This window comes from Falco peregrinus, chromosome 4, assembly GCF_023634155.1.
Source record: "Falco peregrinus isolate bFalPer1 chromosome 4, bFalPer1.pri, whole genome shotgun sequence".
NCBI classification, from domain to species: Eukaryota; Metazoa; Chordata; class Aves; order Falconiformes; family Falconidae; genus Falco; species Falco peregrinus.
The window spans coordinates 24,773,262-24,795,150 of NC_073724.1; the positions used below are offsets into that span (position 1 = coordinate 24,773,262).

The window sequence follows — 21,889 nt, forward strand, 5'->3', positions numbered from 1 at the left end:
AATTGTTTGGGTTCAAAGGGACCTGAAAAATCATCTAGTTCCACCCCCCTGCCATGGGCAGGGACACCTCCCACTAGACCAGGTTGCTCAAAGCCCCATCCAGCCTGGCCTTGAACGCTTCCAAGGATGGGGCACCCACAGCTTCTCTGGGCAGCCTGTTCCAGTGTCTCACCACCCTCCCAGTAAAGGTCTTCCTAATCTCTCATCTAAATCTACCCTCTCTCAGTTTTAAACTGTTAACCCTTGCTCTATCACTACATACACTTGTAAAAAGTCCCTTTCCAGCTTTCTTGTGGGCCCCCTTTAGGCACTGGAAGGCTGCTATAAAGTCCCCCTGGAGCCCCAAATCTCTTAGCCTCAGGACAGGTGCCCCAGCCCTCTGATCATCTTTGTGGCTCACCTCTGGACTCACTTCAACAGGTCCATGTCCCTTTTATGTTGGGGCTCCCAGTGCTGAACACAGCACTCCAGGTGGTGTTTTATGAGAGTGGAGCAGAGTAGGAGAATCACTTCCCTTGACCTGCTGGCCACACTTCTTTAGGTGCAGCCCAGGATTAGGTTGGCTTTGTGGACTGCAAATGAACGTTGTAAGGCCATGCTAAGTTCCTCAAAGTCCTTCTCCTTAGGGATGCTTCCAATCCATTCTCCATCCAGCCAGTATTGATCCTGGGGGTTTCCTCAACTTAGGAGCAGGACCTTGCACTTGGCCTTGTTGAGCCTCATGGGGTTTGCTCAGCCCCAACTCTCAAGAAAAAAAAAAAAAAAATTACCAATCTTGATTTGGCTTGAAACTTTTAGTTCACTACATGATGCCTCCAATCTTTGTTATTAATTATCCATGAACATTCATATACACACATGTTTTTCATTCCACAGTACCTAAAAACTGTAGAAGTTACATAAAAGTTCATTTCAGCAATACATCTCATATGTTCTCATGTTCTTTATCTATGATACATATTACTACTACAGCTCCCTCTGAGATTAATTTGTCCTTAGCTAGAATTACCTTGACTCATTCTGCTGTCTCTGGAAGTCCCCAAATTAAGGCGGAAGGATGATCATTATGTTGTATTTTTACACTCAAACCTCATACCTACATATGAAGCAACCATAAAGATTTACGGCTTTGTGTGTATGTGACAGACTGCACCTATAATTTGACCTTTGTCCCTAGTCTGCTCTATGCCTTCCCCTCCTCCCCCCCCTTTTGCATATAGATAAATGATACTGGTATTTCTTTGGGTTAAAAAAAAAAAAAAAAGTTTTTTCTGGTTATTTTCTAGGCATATGGCCTATAACTGTGTTTAATAATACACAAAGCTTAAAAATTTGGTAGTGTCATTGTTCCATGTTTGTTTCAGAACTGGTTCTGTGTGTTCTAAAAAGGAATGCTGTCACCAGTAATTTGTCCCAGAATGGTTCTGGCTGCCAGTACTTGAACAGACAACAAATTTTTGAGTGTAGATGGATTTCAATATGTCCCATATTGAAAGCTGAGAATTAATAGCAGGCTTCCACTCAAAAATCGTATCTTCACATGGACAGAATATAGATAAGTATCAATGTCTTTCACACAGATATAATGTCAGTCTGCATGAAATGTTTCTCTATCATCCTAATTAAGGATTGCAAAGTAAATGAAACAAGACAAACACAGTCATTTTAATGTAATTGGACTCAGAACTTGTCATAAAAAAACAGTAAGGCATACAGAAGTCTTCTGAAATAGTCATACCTAATTAATTGAACTGTGTATAGACAGGAAAGGGTCAGTCATAAAAATTAGGTAGGTGATGTGAATTATGTTCTTATAATAAGAGATCAGAAGGCAACATTTACTTATCCTGGTAATTGATGATCATTGCTCTCCCTCACTTCCTGACTTACTTGGAAATACCTTGTAATGAGAGTCTTACCAGATCTTAACACTCAACGACAGAAAAACTAGTCTGGAAGAGCTATTACATTGTATGATCCAAAAGATTTCTCATACCAGGAATCAGAAAGACAATCTACTGGGGATAAAAAAAAAAACAAACAAAAAACAAACCACACACACAAAACCAAATAAAAAAAAATAAACCCACAAAGAAACTAACTCCAAAAGAAATAACCCAGTACAGTCATTTAAAGACATCTTCAGTACATAGAGATAAACACACACACACATATATATATAAACATACACATTATAAACAGTGAAACCACTTAAATTGTCAAGTTAAATGAGAAAAATGAGACTTAATTGGATTCTCTTCAACAGTTCAGAGCTCCCACAGTTGGCTTCATGAATCTCAGACAGGGGAGGGAACAAAGAAACACTGAGCAATTCTCATTAACTATTTAAACAGGAGCTAGTACGAGTGTGCTGTGCATTGCACAGAATTAAATGATTCACCCATCTTTCTCCCCCTTTACTCCCTTGTTTCCTTACCTTCTGAATGAAGCGGAGCTGTGACCTGTGCGTGGAAGAGCTCTATTCTCAAGTGCCAAGAACAGTGAAGCCTTATTCCACAACCGCTCCTGTAGTAGAAATAGTAGGTCATAACAATAGCCCTTGTCTCTATACACCACAGATCAACTGATTTACACCTGCTGCATCTTTCCTTTCACTGTGAGCAATGCCTGAGTTAAAAGGCATGAGGTTCAGGGCCTGGAGACAGGGAGGAGGAACTTCTCACTATAGTAAGGAGGTTCTAATGACCCTGACTGGCTTCACCAGGGACGTCCTCCACTCCCTTGCCTATGGCCCAGGCGCTGTACTTCAGCTCAGGCTGGGTCCCCGTTCCCTGCTTGGGTTGTACTGCTGCCGCTGCCTCCAGACTGTGTCTGTCTTCTGCTGTTCCTGACTCACTGGGCAGATGCTGGACCTGACTTGCCACTCCGAATTTGTCTGAAGGTCACTGAACTGCTGGCATGAGGTGTTATTGTCAGCAGCCCTACTCTGCTGGTCATGTTCAGGTGCCATAGAGCTGAGCTTTTTTTGGTGAGGGCTCTGCTCTGCTGCTGGTTGGGTTGCTGTGGCTTCTGGGTCATCCACCTCATGGAGCAGCCCTGCTCCTGGAGGCTCTCAGGGATCCAGAGCACATGGGATGTGGCTCCTCCACAGCTGACAGGACTCTTGTTAGTGAGCCAATACATTCATCACTGAACATCAGCAAAAGATCTTTTGCATACCAGTCTACTGAATGCAGAAAAAAATGGATGATAATAATAGTGGTGTAGCTATGAAACACTGCATCAAGTTATTGATAGTTCATTCATGGTAAAAGAACAAAAACTAGATTGTCCCTAAAACACTTTCTTATAAAAACATCTTTCTTCTAAAAATCATCATTCTTTTAAAAGCAACCAAACAGAGGTAGGAAGAGGTCTTTCCTAATTCATGTCAGATAATAGAGTTGGATCTGCTTAGGGGAAAAACACACGGGCCACCCAGCTATGGGGTCTAAAGGGGGAGTACTACCATTCCCTCTCACAAGAGACACCCGTCTTCAATGGAAGACTAGCTAATGCGGTTGCAGCTGCCTTAATTAAAATTGTCCTCTGTGACCAAAGGAGAGAGAATGTCATGTCCTGAAGGATGTTCAGCCCCACCCCCACCCCCCCTCTGGCTCACCATCTAACACTGCCTGTGACTGGATATGGGGCCTGACTTCTTCCAGGTAACTTCTGAATGCTTCACTCAGTGCTGAAAGTCAGAGTGATCATGGCCAGATGTATTCAATAAACTTCATAGACTGTGTCTGCTTTTAAACCAAGAAAGACTGATACTCTAATGAAGTCTCATTGCTTCTGTAGCAACATGTCTCTCTTCCTCACCTCTTCTTTTTAGACTGTAACTTAAAAAAAGTCTGACCACCATATACTCACTTATGTATGAATGCCTTTGTAATTCTCTACCGATGGACTGCTGAATTAAGCCCTGCTTTAGTAAATAATTGCCTTTTACTTAACTTCATTGCCATTGATATGTACCCTTTTTTTCCTGTTATTTTCAGAACAATTAGTATATCTTTCACAATCTATTCTTTTAAGAACATTTGCTGTTTAATAGCTGGCTTGGAAATAGAAATATGCCTATTATAAATGCACAATATTTGCTACCACGACAAATTAATGACTAATGTTAAAAATTCCTAAGGATACCTAAAACTATTTGTCCATGGAGTTAAATATAAACCTAAAGGGCAGCATGACACCCTAACCATTTGAGAACTGATCACCTAGAGAAAGACCAGAAAGACAAAGGCTTTCCTTCATTACTAAAGGACCATGGAAATTCTACCTACTACTTGATTTTTCCACAGAATTTCTCTGGGACACTTCTGAGTCAAAAACACTACATAAGATTGAAACATAGATACTATAAAAGACCCTAAATCCATTTTTGTTCTTGGTTATAATGTTAATTTAAACTCTTAAAATATTTCCATCTCAATTTCTATGTTGTTTTCTACCTTAATATGACCTTGGCTTTCCATTAAAGTTTATAAAAATATATTCAATTCCAGATATATGTTTATTATTTCATGTAGTCTTTTAAGAAGAACCTGTATAGGAACAAGACTATCACAGATTTTATCTGTGTCTTCCCTTTGCCTTATATAAAAACATGATTTCAAATAATATAATTTAAGTGTCTTTAGAAGGAATAAATGGAAAACAGCAGTCTATTCTCAGTCATTTGAAACTGAATGAAGTTTTTTTCAGCCACTAGGCATCACACATGGTATTAGCAATATACTTGGTTCCTCAAGCCAGGAGCAGAATATTAGAAGGCAGTATTCTCGAGAGTCCCATAGTCAGGAAAGTGGTTCCTTCATGTAACTGGAACAAAGGGAACTTGGTTATTCCCAGCTAACTTGCAGATTGCGTTGTCAACAATCTTAATTTTTAGTCTCTGTCAAAAAAAAAATAAAATTCCTGATTTTAATGTATTTCTAAAAGATCAGGGTGTTTTGGGTTTTTTTTATTATTTTGCTTGTTTCACGCAAGGCTGAAATCACATGAAAAACATCAATCAGCGAGGGAGATGGAAGAACTCCAAACAAGTTCTTGCTATAAGAAGAATTTATTGTGGCCCACTCCCCTGACTGCAGCTCTGATTCCTTTCCACTCTAAACTTTGAAAAACTCTCACTTAAGAATTAGTTAAATTTGATTTAGAACACTGCTTCTTTTGATAAAAAGTAATTCAAAATTGCTGCATTTCTTGAACAGACAACTTTCTCCCAAACTTCTTCAGAAACCTTAGTCTTTAAAATCTCTATAAAATGAACTATTTTAAACTGATTTATGCATAAAACAAAATTCTGTACTTCTATGCTATGTGATTATATAGTTTGTACAGTCTGTATACAATAAATCATTAAAACTGCCAAATACTGTGTGCACTGTTTTTACCAATTAATGCACAATATGGCTTTGAAAATGCATGTCTAGGAAAGAATGTAATATGAAAACTGTCAAAGGCAGTTACATGACTTGTGTAGAAGTTGAGAATTGCTGGCTTTGTTGGGATTTTTTCCCCCAGGGACTGAATAACAGAACCACTTGGCTTCTCCATCAAATCTGAGATGACACACAGCAAACTGTATCTCAGTCTTCTCCCCAAGGTTTTGGGAATTTGATACTCTTACCATAGGTTTCTAAGCAGTGTTAGATACTGCAGGTCTCTTATCTGGCCTCTACCTGCAGAAGAGCAAGGCTGTCTCGTAGTCCTATCATATCTGTTGGTCCTATATGAATGGGCAACACCCTGAAGATCTGAAATATCACTGAAAGTTTATGTGCTTGGACAACTTAACTGCTCCTGGAGTGGGGTGAGGGGAGCAGGACAGCCCATTGCTTTCTCTGAAGTCTGGGTCAGTGCCCTGGTTAATTAAAAAGCTGATTCATTTTTACTGAAGCATTTTTAAAACTATTTACAGTTACATTTTAAAATTTATTTTATTTTAATAAGTATATAATTCTATTCTAGATTATGGCATCATTTCCTAGCAGCTTCATTTGGAGACTATGACCAGGACTAGCTCATACTCATGTAAATTACACTATGCTAAAGGAGGAGCATAGATTGAGCTGTGATGGTATGGAAGTTCAAAACTATTTATCTATTGTGGGTGCAGATGATGTCTCTTTGCTCCAGACTATCTTAATGAGGTCTGCCTTTACCCAGCTCCAATATTCAGTGACCTTGGATTTGTGGGAACTGAAGGGGGTCTGACAAGACTTATTTTCTGATCTATAGCGGGGGTTGCTTGGTGAGTCACAGCTGTGCTGCTTTCTGCAGAGCAGCCCCTGCCCCAAGCTGTGGGCCAGGTTGCTCTGGGCAGCTCCATGAGGGGCTTTCAAGGGGGCAGGTGTGTCATTTCCAGTGGGACTGACACTAGACTCCTCTGCTACTGCTCCTGACATCTATCAAGTGTGCCTTAAACTGGAGTCTTCCCTGATGTTTGTAAATGTGTGACTGCTCCTTCTTTTAAGAGGAAAATGCACCTTTGGTGAGGGCTTACCATTTCTGAGGATGAGTTTGATGGAAGTAATTTGCTCCCTCCTTCCCTTTGTAGTCAATCTCACCCGGAATTATTGCTGCTCCCTAAACCTGCGCTCAATGGGATTCTTACCTAGATGACAAATTATTTAGTGACGGGAACTGAGTTAAGGTCTTAAAGGGAGAAACAGAGATGGAAGAATTAGGCAGACCAGCTACCAATTGAATTTACTGAGTAACAGATCTAGCAGTATACATTTTAATATCACGTGGCCTTTGCTTTTCTGCTGTGAAATCCATTAAATGGCTTTATTTGATGGTAAAATAGCTCAGATTTGCATTGATGTTTTTTGGGGGAAATGCAAACAAGCTATAAGTTGTATTTCCTACGAGAAGCAGCTTTACGTTCTTGTAACAACCACTTAGGGATGTGTAATATTTGTATATTTGTATATAATGCAAAATATGATTAGTATGCAAAATATTAGACATGGAAACCCTGCTTTTATAGTGGTAATCACCCATAAGGAGATACAGGTGAGTAATGAGCTATAACAAAAAATATAAAAGGAAGTACTATTAATGTGTGGTTTCTAATACAGGGTTAATGAGTATTTTTCTAAAACAGAAAGATAGTCTTTCTGTTGTTGTTCTTTCCCCCTCTTCCCCCGCCCCCCCCTCTGCAGTTCATTTAAAGTTGGGACATAAATGGTGAGATTGGTAGGTAACACAAAATCCATGGAAAATAAGAAGACAGTAAAACAAATCACAGCTTTAAATTTGTAAGTTATCAAGCAATGTGTATTTTCAGGGCTTCTTTTTTTTTGCTAGCAACAGTGCTGCACATTAAGTGTGCATTCTGCCTTTTAAATACAGTTATGAAGGTGTGAAAAACAATGGAATTCAGTAAAAAGATAAAATAAAATCCCTTAAGATCACTTTGGCACAAATCTAAAGTTCTTGTTATTCTTGTTATGAGAAAATAAAGCGTTCATTTCAGAATGAAAACCCCTTAATGTTATTAAAGAATAACTGTAAAACCGTTGCATCAATCTAAAAGATAGCTTTCTTTTGTCTTTATAAAATGGTTCCTAGTCCTGTTTAAATACATCCTGGAAAAACTATAGGTCTGATTTTTTTGTCTTCGTCTCCTGTTAAAACAACTAACCAACCAAATTGTTAGATTTTTTTGTTCATTTTATTATGAAGGTGTAACCTTAATTTCTGGAAGAACTGCACAGTTGGAGGGGTAAAAAGTGAGTAGACATAGCATCTGCTTTCTGCCTAAAGGAGTAATTTTTTCGAGATAGTCTTACTAGCAGTGCAAGGCAAAATTTTGCTCAGTTTCTTGGAATATAGAAGTGTGATATGTAATATCATAAGGAATTGCATGCTAATAGAGAAAACCCCAAACCCTACATACTGTAACTTATATCCTCTCTTTCACTAGAATTAATGAAATATGAGGTTTTGTGTTTATATGGATATCACTGTGAAAATTGAGTTAATAACTTCATAAATTACCATTATTTTTATGGCATAGGTTTCTTTGTATTCACAATAGAACCTCAGTAGAGAACCTATAGAGTTATAGAGCAATACTAAAAAAGTAATGTAGTCTCTGGATCTTTCATGGAGGGATTAGCCTAGATTTACTATAGTTGACAGTACTGTTTGCCACATAGTTTACAGAATTAGTTTTCTTTGTCATCTATAAAGAATTTTGCTGATCAAGACTGTCTGTGTGGTTTATAACCAACAACTTTTAACAAATATTTCCATGTTTCAGTATATAATAAGTAATGAAGACCCAAGATCACTCAACCAGGGCACATAATTTTAGATCTTTTAATCTCATTACATCTTTTATTAGTGTCTCTCTTGAGCGAGAAAGGTGTGTTTGCACTCAAGTCTTCTGACTCTTATTTTACTGATAATTTAATGGTTTTTTTTTTCCAAATTGAAATAAGGAACAATAAAGTTTTTATATTATTGTTTAAAAAACCTCTCTGAATTCATAAAATATGATGTCATAGGATTAGAGTCCCTTTAACAGCAATATTTATATTAGATTTTCCTCCTCAGTAGATAATCAAACTGATCCCAAATTGTAAGAAGGCAATGCAGGAAACTCCTCATTCTTTTTAAAGATGTGATAGGTCAGTGTTTACTTTTCTGGAACATTGGAAAGTCTATATTTGCAGAAATAATTAGTTACACCTTGAACACAAGGTAGCATCTGAGCACCTCTGGTAATTTATATTAAGTGTGATCTCCTCTTCTCCTCTCTGAATTTTATATTATATATAAAAATTTTCACCTCACAGAAGATGCAAACTACGCATCTTTAAGCACTGTTTTTCAAGTGGTCTTATTTTCCTCCACTACTAATAATCTTTAAACATAAAAATTGAAGCATGATAAAACCTTCCTGCCACCCAGTATTTTTTTGTCTCCTTATGCCAGACCTCCTCAGCAAGCGTTACTTGTTCTAGTCCTAAAAGAACTGATTAATGTTTTTACTGATTCATACAGCTTAAGGGGTCGGTTCAGGCAGCTGCAAGAACAAGTCCTCAGGCTGAAGCCCGATGTCCTTCAGCACATTGCGTTATCTGTGGGAATTCTTGGGCTCCTCTTGATTCCCTGTACCATGGTTTTGTTTATCATCCTCCTCTTCGTGACCAACCACAAATGTTCACACCACCTCTATGCAAGCCTCCCACTCATCCAAAAACACACACCTATTCATATCTGTCATCATCTGGCACTTTCATCTGAGGCAATGCAGGTGTTTCTTTACAAAGGATTTCTGGAGGGGTTTCCACAGGCCTGAAATACTTTTGCAGAGAGTACCTCATGCGCTCTTAATCTTCCTGTTTATAACTTTAATTGCACTTTAGTTTGTCTTAGAATCACTGGCCTTTCCATCCTGGAGAATTATCGGGTTTGCATCTAACCGCGGGAAGCTGAGCTTGGCAGGGTTTCCCCAGTCTTCCCTCAGACTGTGGCTATCAGTAAGCAAGCATCTACAGATCATTTAAGTGTGAAGGCTTGTGCTGACCCTGCTTTGCGATTAGTCCTAAAACTAAATAAAGTATAAGCTAAGGGAGATCAGGATAGAACTCTTCTGTTCTGAACAAAGATTTTATTTTGGAATCCATTTTTTTGGTCTCATGTCTATGGGACCACTGCAGTTACTAAAAAGTATGCAGTTTATGCTTATAGCTTATGTGTGCAGGTGCTTTGTTTCAACATTAATTCATTTTCTTATGTGTTACGGCATTACTATAAAAATATCCTTTGTTCCACGTTCCAATTCTATAGATGGCAAAAAGAATACAAAATCCTGTGGTTTTCACATTGATGAGGATCCTGTTAATAAAACAGTAAATACGGGAAAAGATAATAAAGAAAATATTACACACAAAAGTGTGTAATGCAAGCAGCTTTGTGTGTCAGATTCATGGAATAACATTTTACCTAAAAAGTTATATTTCCCACACTTGCTAGGTTTCAGCCCAAATGCATGTCGAGCCACAGTCACAATGAAATACCTTCTTTTTAATAGTTAAAATTAAGCTTTATAAATAATAACAACATGATTAGAGAATTTCCTTGGGATCCTAGATACAGGACAGTATCAAGGATTTTTTTCCTTTTCAGTCTGCTAATTTATCCAAGCTACCCTAAGGGAAATGTTTATCGTTTGCCAGATAAAGCCTGAACTTACTTTTGATGAGAAAACTCTCATTTGAGAAGGCAGATAATTTGTTTCATTAGGAAGTCAAATGAATATTCTTTCTAAGTGAAAAAGAATGGCTGCTGTGAAAGATAGTGCTTACCATAATGTTGCCTTTTTGTTACATTACACTGTTTAGCAAAAGTCCGAACTGGGACCCATCACTTTTAATAAGGAAGATGAATTAAGTCTCAGACAGAAGAGGTAGGTGAACTTGTCCTAACTGTGGGTGGTGCAGTAATTAAAAGTCAGGGGAACTGCACTCTCTGACAGTTCATTAGACAAAACAGTATGTGGAAAATGTCTTGTCATGTCTAATTGCTACAGCTGCTTGGATTTCTCTTATACTGGGACATCATCTATTCATAAACCAGCAGGAGGAATTAATCCGTGGAAAGATGCACTTCCTATGTTACATGTGTCCTTCGATGTGATCAATGCCTCTAGTCTTTGACTAAAAGCTTAATTTAAGAGACGTGGCAAAAAGAACAGTAGAAAATCTATATCTAGTGATACTGTTAGAGTTACTGAATTGAGCCAGCGACACTACTTAAGAGTGTAATGCTGTCTGAGTGGGATTATATTGTGTTGTCTATCAAGATAATTTTTACATATACATTACTAAGCAGTTCCAGATGTGGAATTTGAACTAGAGCTACTGGTGTTGGAGTCTTCTTGTTTCATCTCACAGTATGTAGAGAAACTAGCTTCAGCATGCGGGTGAATGATCCTTCAGTATTGCAGCAGAAATATGTCACATTGATGTGCTGTACTTTCATTAGAGAATGTTGGGATTAAATTTAGTTTTTCCGTAATAAAATGAGATGCAGTTCCCAGCAGGGCAGATTTTGGGCTTGAGCTGGTTGTAGTCCAGGCATTTTCAGTGCAGCACATTGTGCCCCAGCTAAACACTTCATGGCTAGTTTCAGGCAGTACTGGGTTTTCAATTGAAGTGACTGGGTTGACATGAGCCCAATTAAAATCACAGTTTCATTCGTGTCTGTAAAACTGATTTCTTCTTTCCAGTAGAGGCTGCATGGTTTGATATATCCCTGACTCTGCAAAGGTTTGTGCATATGTTTACCATTACCAGCATTAGAAGATTCATATCTTTTTAATGGAACTTCATATTAATCAGGCAGTTGTTGAATTCTTATTGCACTAACATTCATCTGTAGGTAAGGGCTACTGGGAAATCCATGCAGGATTTATCTACCTCAGTCTTTAGATTTCCTAATATCCTAAGCTTTTGCTTCAGGGACAGTTCAGTGCCAAGAAGCCTCTCCAGCTGGTGCATGCACATACTTGCCTTACGCTCTGAGGCATCTACTTAATCAGGCTTGAGTTTGCTTGACATAGACACTATCCATGGGAAAGTACTTTTCATGAGGGACTTGTAAACATGCTTCTGGACATTTATGGAATATGGTAGAAGACTCTTACATGTTGCATTTTACTGATGAATTGTGCAAAGTTGAAAATAATGATGATGATTATGATAATCAGAATAATAAATAATAAAAAATAATAATAAACCAGATCCACAGAACATCACTAAGACTCTTGAAATGGACTTTTTTTTATAAAATTTAAATGTTATAAGCGAAATAGTTGACTCAGTTGATGGCTGCAGTGTTTGCAAGTAGTTTTGCATGAGCAAAACGCATGCAAATTGTCTGTCTTTTACATTCAGAGTCAACAGAGCATTACGTAAACAGGATCTGACTGGTCTGTAGGAGGTATTTGCACTCTGACATGGTGGATTAGTTGTGGTCTGGTGCCACTCCTGCAACTAGTGCAAGTGGATGAAAAGCTTGCAGTATACCTGTAAAAGCAGAGGCATTAAAAAAAAATAAACAAGAGATTATGTAATTTCAAGTGATTCTGTGAATGGGTGCAATAGAAGTAATTTGGATACAAAAAGTATGATATTAAAAATTATTCATCATTGGTGTAAAACTTCTACTGATTTTAATAGCAGCAATACTAGGGTGGTGCATCTGACAAGACTGACTTTAAGGAGAAGAAATTAAATCTATGGCCAGTGGTGAAAAGTAACCTCCACCAAAGGAATGGTACAGAGCAGAAGCCCAAGCTTAGGTACTCTTGATTTATTCTCTTGGGGAGTTTTCTCTCTCCTTTGAATTTAGAAGCTCAGGAGAAAAGTATTCTGAGAATAACATTGTTAAAAAAGAAAGAATAAATGGTGTGAATCACGTGAGTGCTTTTTGAAAACAGTGCTTAAAAGGCTTTATTCATTGCTGTATTGATAATATTTATGTCAAAAAAATCACTACCAGCTTCTGTTAAACTCTTCTAACATAAGGCAGGGATATATTGTTGAATCATATCCTCAATTAAAATTATATAAAAAAATAAAGTTATGTTTGTATTTGCACAAGTATACAAATCAAGGGTGAAAAGAACATTGATATATTTGACTGCCTGTTTTCTTAGCTGTGTGGTAGAGAGAAAAAAAACCTAAGTGGATGTGAGTAAGCAAGAATTCTTCAATTAATTAGGAGTATGCCACTTTTAGTATTTATCTTTAGGGGCAGTGAGTTTAAATGCTGTGTAAATTGTGTCTCACACTAAAGATACTCCCATAGAGGTCAGCTCCATCTTATTAAGTCTGGTCTAGCTGTGATCAATCTTGTGGCAGAAGAGATGACTCAGGTAACTACATCATCCCTGGTATTATATAGTGACTCATAAGCAAATCACAAACCACATTATACACATTTTAAGGAGTAATAATCTACACCCAGCACATAGCAGCCATGATTAGGAACTGAAAATGTGGCCCATTATTGGTCATTTGATTTTTAAGGCAGTTCTATGCCATTGTTCAACCTTATTTTTTTTTCTACTACCTCTGTTTTGACTATTGCACTCTAACACACAGAAATGCTCTCTTTGGAAGTCAGAGAATAAAGCATAGCGGTGCAATTTATTAATTTGAGTAATTCTTTATTCTAAGTTTAAACTTTGTCTGTATCCTATCAAGAACCAGAAGTTACATCACAGTTTTTAGGATTATTAATTCTTCATAGAAATCAATAGATTGCATTAGTCACTGCCATAAGGCTTAGATAGAAGGTTTCAACCTGCAAATTGCAAGTATGAGTTTAAACTTCTCAACAAGATGGCAATTCAACCTTTTTGTTTGCTCCTAATCTTATTGCAGGCCCCCCAGGGCTGTATTTACCTTCAAGGCAAGTGAAGGTTTTGAACATATCAGCAGGAGGAATTGTACAGCCCTGTACCAAAGGAGCAGGAAAAGGAATTTTGAAAGGGTTTCAGGTTTAGGGTGAGACCCAGACTACTGTGTCCAACCTGTCACTCAAGTTCTCATTACAGTCCCAAGGTCAATCATTCTGACCAGGATAAATTAGTGCACAACTACACTTTACTTTTAACACTGCTGGAGATGAACATCTTTTTTCTTTGCAAGTTTTCCTTAAAAGTACCAATGCTTTCAATGTACCTCTTAGTGGCAAAATTTTGTGGGACTTACACTGCCATTCATTTTTTCTTTTTTTTCAGGGCTAGGAACAATGTGTGATTGATGGGCTGAAAGATTTAAATCCTCTTTTCGTCTAAGTACCAGGTACCACCAGTCAATGCCTACTGTAAGTTTGAAAGATACTGATACTTTTAGATTCTTAGAAAAAATAAGAAGAAAAAAAGCATTGCTAGCAGCAAAAGCAGTTGCTGATACAAAATCAGTACCTTGATAAAAAACAAAGAAATGCAAATGTACTCAGATTCTGGCAACTGGACCTACACAGACTGATTGTGGCACCAGGTTTCAAAAACATGGATCTGATTATAGAAGCATGACTGAAATGGAAAGATCTGGAGTTCAAGTGCAAATGCATGGATCCCATTTACATCAAGTGGAGCTACATTCACCTGTGGGTATTCTAGGCAGAAACTGTGCTATGCTTTATAGCTGTAAAATATTCAGCTTTGTACAGCTGCAATAGTGACACTTGGGTGCTGCTATTGTAATAAACAAGAATTATAGAATATAACATTGAAAAACTATGTATGTGTATGTTATCATTTCTTACAAACTTCCTTGCCTTCTTATGTTTCCCTTATTTGAGATGAGAAAACAGAAGATTACGCTTGGGAAAATCTGCCAGGACTGACAATTTTTTTCTCTAGCAAGACCAAGAATGGAACAAAACTGACATGCCTGGAAGGCTTAGCCTGGGCAAGGGGAACCAGTGAAACACTGTGTCACAACCCTGTGCAAATCTGACCTAGTGGGTGTCCTTACACCATACAAGTAATTCATTCAATCATATCTGCTTAGGTATAAAGAAACTGCTATCAGGAATGTACATTTCACATCAGGTGGTGGAGAAATTGTATATTTTGTTGCAAATGTAAATAGCAGATAAAAACTTAACTTAAAAAACCCAAAAGACTCAGCAGAAATCCTGAAATACAGTTTCCTTCTTGCATTTACTGAGAAGTGTGTTCTCCATTTTTTATCTTTTTCTGTCAAAAAGAACGAGAAATTATATTTTTTTTTTAATTATAATTTTTATTTTTTTAAACCTGGACATGTAATTCTGAAGTCTGTAAAAATAATACAGACCATAAAATTAAAACAAAACCCACTCTATCTAAATATTACTGTATGAAACAAATAATCTTAATAGAAAACCATTCAGAAAATAATTTTTATGTCTTTATTTTTTAGTTTTTCTTAAAAGTACCAATGCTTTCAACGTACCTCTTAGTGGCGAAATTTAATGGGACTTATTTTTTATTATTATGGAAAATAGTAATTTATTTTCCTCTTCTATGTGCTATATTTTCCTCAGCGTTCACTGTGAATGAGATATTGCACCACATAAAACTTCTAAAATAAGCTTTAAGCTTACTTTTTCATTGGTATTGGAAAATTTCTTTGGCTGCTCTTGATTTTCATGTGTCTCCCTTTTTTTTTGAATGTCTGAGCTGTGTTTTTCTAGCAACTAGTGATCTGGGTATTTTTAGGCATGCCTGTCTTAAGAACATTCAGTTTCCTAAGTGAAGCTATCAGTAACTTTTCCAGGAAGAGTACCCGGAATTACAGGTCATTTGTGAGTATCAAATCTTATGATGCTATTAAGTTGATAAGTCATTTTGTGAACACTCCATGTGACCACTGTGACCAACATCACTTCTGTGTGAGCACTGGCAGTTTAAAGCAAGCCATGTCTTGTCACAGGATGCAAAAATAAATCAGGTACAACTCTTGTGCCAGAGTTGAACCAAAACCTGCCCTTCAGAGGGGCTTATGTCCAGATCTGAATGTCATTGCTTGGAGCTCTCTCTCTTCCTTTTTTAAATACCATGTTTGCTCAGCCCAACAGCTCTAAAAGCAATAGGAATTTTTTGCTGTGCCTTGCTTTACCTCTAAATTTAGGAAACTGATAATTCTTAGAAAGCCATGCCCAGTACAGCATGTAGGCTGCTTAGATGAAGCAAAGTCCCCACACATGCAGACTGACAATTTTGCACAGTTTATAAAATAAGCATATTCATAGTGATACACGATTTAGCTTTTCTATGCATATCTAGCGGCAATTGTTCCAGGGTTTCTAGCTGATCAGCATTCCTACCTGCCACTGACCCAACAGATTCCCACCCGCTGTGATAGGATTTTGAGTCTAGAGGTCTAACAGCCAAATCAGCAGGTCTCCCACATTTTCCATTCATACTAGAAAGAAATGTGTTCATTTGTGCTTCAAGCACAAGTAAAAACAAAATAAAGAATAAAATAAGCATTTTTTTGAAAAAAAACCACCAACCTTAGATATTTTTCAAGAAGATTATATATTGTTTTAATATGTATTTGCTTCTTACCCTGATCAGGTCTGATCTGACAGTACCAAAATCACTGCTTTGATATACTGTTCCATATAATTTTCTGACTAGTGAACTATAGCTTTTCAAGTGGGCTGTATTCTAATTGGACAGGATGTCAAACGCATGTCAATCAAAAATTTCAAATTGAGGAATCAGATCAATGTTAGTGGACATCTTGAGGCCAAGATTTTAAAAACAGGTGCCTGAAATTTTGTGCCTGAAGTCCATATGCAGTTGCCTAAATAAAGAAGTACAAAGCCTAAAGCAATACTGATGGCTATTATCTAGTCTAAAGATTTTTGACCTTAAGTGTAACTTTTTTTTTGTTATTCTGTTGTTGATTCATGTCCCAATCTCATCAAATGCCAGGTAGGCTTCAGATTCTACTAATTAAGATCCATTTTAAAAAGTTGATTTGGGGTTGTTTTTTTTTAAAATGGTTTTCCAGAGTTCACCATTCTCTTATTGCCTCCCTGGTGGCATCTCATATAAAGATTTCATGCGAGCGGAGAGCACTGTTAGTTGAAGAAAGGCTGGAATGCAGTGTCAAAGAAACGAGTGGGGAAGTGCTGCTGGGCAGGTGGCAGTTACAGTGAATGTAGGAAGAGTTATTTAAGCCACTCAGTACTTTCAGACTGCCTTTGCCCACTCTTTTTCTTCTCATTCTTGTTGACTGACAATACTGGGAAAAGCAACTTCAACAGTAAGCCAGATTGAAAAGGAGAAGGAGAATGGAGAGTTGGAGATGTGGTATGCACCATTATGCAAGTGGAATTGTGCTGTCTCCTGGAAGGGACATTTTTTACCCTTGATTTCAGGCAGAGCAGAATTAGAGGGGAAATGGCATTAAAAATTGCCAAGGCTAGAGACAGGGGTTTGCGTGTTATTTGACTCATTAGAGAAAGTTCAGTAAGTTCATCAAGACATTGCTAAAGAAATATTTCATAAGACCACATTCAGCTGGTGGTGGACAATGTTATGTAGTTGCCCAAAGCTTTAATCAGAACTGGGACTTGTTTTGAATACACAAGAACAGGTAAAGTAACTTCTAAGCTGGAAAGAAAACACAGGGTATGGAGCAGAAAAAGCATGCAAGTTTTTGAACATGGTAAAGAGTTAGCAGAACTCTGTTAATTATCTATGTTCCATATGAGCATAAACAAAACCATCATTAATATTTAATTGATTATAGAAAAAAGAACCAAATTCATCATCCAGGAGTAAGTACATTGATATATCTTTTACAAAGTTTTATTTTTCTAAAAACACTATTTTGATCTCTAATGGCAAACTTTTTAGATAAATGTCAGTAAACTGTTTGTAGTAGTAGTACTACTACTAGTAATAATAATAATAACAACAACAGCAATAATAATAATAATAATAATAATAATAGAACTCAGGAAATAATGGTGTGCTTATTTTTTCTTATTATAAAACACACTACTTGTGTTGGTATCAGTATATAATAATAATAGTAACATAATAGCAATCTAACAATATCCTTCAACGTAAGTAACTCCTTAATTACTCCTTTTATTATGCATAAGAAAGAAATGTCCTTGTAAAATGGGTTGATTTGGATTTGGAAAAATGGTGGGAGATACTTTTGCGGATGCCCATGTATGTTAATCCTTTTCCCAAAGCATTAGGATTTATTATCTCCCAATTATCTTGTATTAGTGCCAGTAATACTTTTGTAAATTCCTTGTCTCCTGCTGAGCATGAAGACATGAAAGAATCTGTGCAGTGTTACAATTCACCATATTTCTGAATGCTTTCCCTAAACTATTCTTAAATGTAAATAAAAATGTGGAAATAAGATTTATATATGAATTATAAATTTTAATGGAGGTTCTAGCTCTAAGCTTCCAGGTAGTCCACCCAAAATTCATCAGTGTTCAGTTATTTCCTTAAGTATGTCTAGCATTTAGTCTCTAGATACTCTTAAAAAGTTTAACATTGTCAGGAAAATATTTTATTTTCCTTTCATAACTTGGCTGGATAATCAAATTCTTAGCCAAGAATGATACAAAGAACCTCCGGCTATTTCTGTCCAAACTGTCATTCTTTAATTCATTGCATTTTAAGAACACCGATTATCAACCCTTTGTTTTCCATTAGCCCCCAATCTAGAAGGTTCAAACACAAGAATATTGATGCAGAACAATGACACATCTCTGCAGTGGAAAAATGGAACCCCAAATTTCCTACCCCAACACAGCAGGGGTACTTCAGCAGTCAGCACGGTGTATGTTGTAACGATGTGCTTCAATAAACAACTCCAGTTTTCAGAGCTCACCCGCGTATTTGATTCTTCAACTGCTTGGTTGATTCAAAGGGAATCTTTCTTCTCTTTGCCTTTGCTCAATCTGATCAGGGTTTTCACTCCCACATAACAAAGCAGCGTGTAAACACACAACTTGTTCATCTTTCCACTGGGAATGATCTGAACCCCCTCTCCTCCTTCACCTGTCATTCTGGTTATCAAAGATGCAACATGTAAAAACAACTGTACCCCATCAGATTAAAGGTCCATCTAGTTTAGTTCCTAATGATACCTGACATCAGATGCCTGGGGAAGAGGGAAAGGATTCAACAAATATATAGGAATACTTTTTCAGGATTCTTTCAGTCTACAGCAATTTGAAACTCAGGATTCCTTTCTGAGACAGAAAGTGCATCATTCCGTGTAATGGCCTTGTTAGGTATTTCTTTCTTACTTTCTTCCAATAATTTTTTGAAGTGATATAAACTTAATATGCACAACACTGTAGGACAGGAAGCTTTATGACATAATGACATGTGTTGAAGACTGCTTCATTTTATTTATTTTGGACTATCTTGATTTATTACTCTCTTGGATTTGAGCTAATGAGGAGCAATTATTTGTCCCACAAGCCCAGTTCCCTTAACCTGTCTTCACACATTATGTGCTCCAGTCCCCAGCCACATTAGCAGATCTTCACTGGATCCTTTCAGTATATCAATGTCTCTTTTGCACCTGGAGGCCCAAAACTCATCAAGTCATTCACACACAGCCCTATAACTGCCAAGGAGAGAACATCAGACACATGGGGTATATAGCGCAAGTGTTGAGTAGTTGTTCAAAGTTCAGCATCCTTCAGCAAGTCACAGACGAAGGGCAGATACACACAGGCTGCTGAAGTTCTACAGCTAACAGAAAGAGGGCAAAGGACAAACTGCTAGTCCAAAAGTCAAATGGCATAATTAGTTTACAACCATAGTGCTGTGAACTAGCTCACACTGGAGCAGGGTGGCTTGATCCACAGTATTCAGCCTCTGGATGTCTATTTGGCAGCTCTGTGGCCCTAAATGTAAATTGCTCTTTTGTGTGACTTTTTCATTTCAGAGTGCCACAAGTAATTTCAGGATTTTACTACAGCCCTCCAGAACTGTGTTTTTACAATATAAAACTGGGTGTATGTATGGCATGAAAAACTGTTGCATAATGGTCTAAAACTCCTGTTACACGAATTAATGTACACTGTTTCTAGCTGCTGGAGGTGAATGAAACAATTTTTACTCGCTGTGTGTTACAGATATGTATGGACTGAATCATCTGACATGAAGTAGTGGATACCTTACCACTTACTGCACATTAATGCATCAATTTTCTCAACTAAATTGCCATTTAGGCAATATTTTATGGATTTAGAATATGTACTGGAAATAAGCAATAGTATTGTTGATAAGCATATTTCATCAAAACTGTAAAAGATTTACTCAGTTTTGTTTGTTGTATTAATTGTTTGTTTAATTTTAGCTAAATTATATTTCATATGAATAAATGGTTACTTCTAAGTCATTATTTCAGAATAAGCTGAACTTCTCTAATTGTCTCATAGTTTTTAGACAATAATTCTAGAAAATAAACAAACATTTAATATTATAATTTTCTTCTTATACAATTCAATCCCACTATATCAGTGTTTGCAATTTTATATAAATCATCAAGTATTGAAATCAGTGGAAATGGACACCCCTATAGTCCTACTATTTTGTGTATTATCAGTCCAGTACTCATGTGTTTTTACTCTATGCTCATTCCCCCTTTTACTTTTAGAAAGAAAATAAAATTAGGAAGTGCGGAGTTTACATAATATGAGGCAGGAATTAATCCCTGCTTCCCCCCACTTTTTTTGGCATTATACATTTCAACACATATGCATGTAATACTACTTTTTCAAAAGGGAGAAGTCTGTCTGCCAAGATTTTTTCATGCTGACCGGATTGGTGTTCCTTGACCCCAAGGAAGCTGCGAGAACTTGTTAGGGAGCTTCCCTTTCACACTGACAATGTGGCTTCTGTTCTATGCACTCTTGTTACTCTTGTAACCTTTTGGGACTGAATCCACCAGGGTTAGGAGAATCCAAGTTAGCGGTAATACAGTTGCTTGGGAGAGTGGGATACTGCCAGCACTTTTGCTCATCCCAGTGATTTTACCAGAGACCATTAATTCAAATTCCGGGCCTACAGCACAGGTCTTCAAATATCTTTGCTTAATTTGCTTCAAAAAGATTGTAAAATGGATGCTCAAACTGTACCTACAAATTCAAGTATACTTTTTGTTTCAGCTACTTATATTTTTGACAACACTTATCTGAACATTCACCCAGAAGCTGGCTATGTTTTCTTTGCTGGAACAACCTCACTTCTCTAACATACTGAAACTTTCTATCATAAAAACACTTACCTGCACATTAAAAAAAATGACTTGTGATTTGTCTCAAAGCAAAAGGATGGAACATAACAGGAACATCTTGACTATGTACAGTCTGCACTTTCTCTGTAGTAAGCTGCTGTCAGGAAAACACAATGCTTTGCTCTGTGAAGACCAGGAGAGAAAAGGAGGACAAGTACAAAACTCTATGGCAGATGTCAACAACCTTGCTTCATTTTCTAAATGCAGAAGCTTGGATATGATGACGATGATGATGAGGAAATTACATAAGATTAGGTATTATCTGGTGCAGAATGCCACAAAACTCCATCAAGTTTTTGACATTTCCGTAACTTGGTGCATGTCTGAAGCAACATTGCAACTTGTCAAACTAAACTAAACCAGATGTTCCATGTATGCCGTATTTCTCATATTTTTCTGACACAATAACGAAATCATAGAATATAAGTAATTTAATATTTAAACTTTGAGTATTCAATTTCTTTACTTAGTTAAAAAAAGAATCTTGCAATTTATTTGCAAATTGCTGCATATCCTCAGCATTGTTCTTTTTAAATTGCTTTTAGTGCCAGTTGCAAGTCAGATCTATAAAAGACTGGATTTCTAAAAGTAAAACTGTACTTTACTCCTAATCCATTTCAATGCACGCCTTCCTATTAAAACAGGCAGAGAAGTCTCAGTATTAGCTGATAATTAAGCAGCAATGACTTCAGAATGTAAAATTTAATGACCTGGAATCCCATTTCTATTACAGAATAAATGTTTTTCTTTAAAAACTCTCAGGTTACAATTGCAAACACATAGATTTTCAGGAAATGCCAACAACGTCAGAGAGAATTTAGTACACTCTGACATTTGTACTAACAAGTAAGACATTGACTGGCAGATGTTTAAAATCTTAGATCAGGTAGCCTGTTCATAAACTTATTTATGGTCAGGGCCTGGTGATGAGTCCCAGAATTCATTAAATTCTAGTAAAATTCACTTCTCCTTGGAACAAAAGACATCTACTAGAGTTTAGTCTTGAGATAAGCCAGAACAACATTACACTTCACATAAGGTCAAAAGATTTTAAG

At 37.0% G+C, this 21,889-nt stretch overlaps 1 long non-coding RNA gene across 1 annotated transcript in view; it reads left to right on the top strand.

Moving 5' to 3' along the window:
- Positions 1 to 19,820, top strand: part of LOC114011864 (uncharacterized) — a 67,945-nt gene extending 48,125 nt beyond the window's left edge. The window contains exons 4-5 of the long non-coding RNA XR_008747130.1: positions 13,784 to 14,534; positions 18,233 to 19,820. This is a non-coding gene — a long non-coding RNA (uncharacterized LOC114011864). The remainder of the gene's footprint in view (positions 1 to 13,783; positions 14,535 to 18,232) is intronic.
- Positions 19,821 to 21,889: the final 2,069 nt, after the last annotated feature.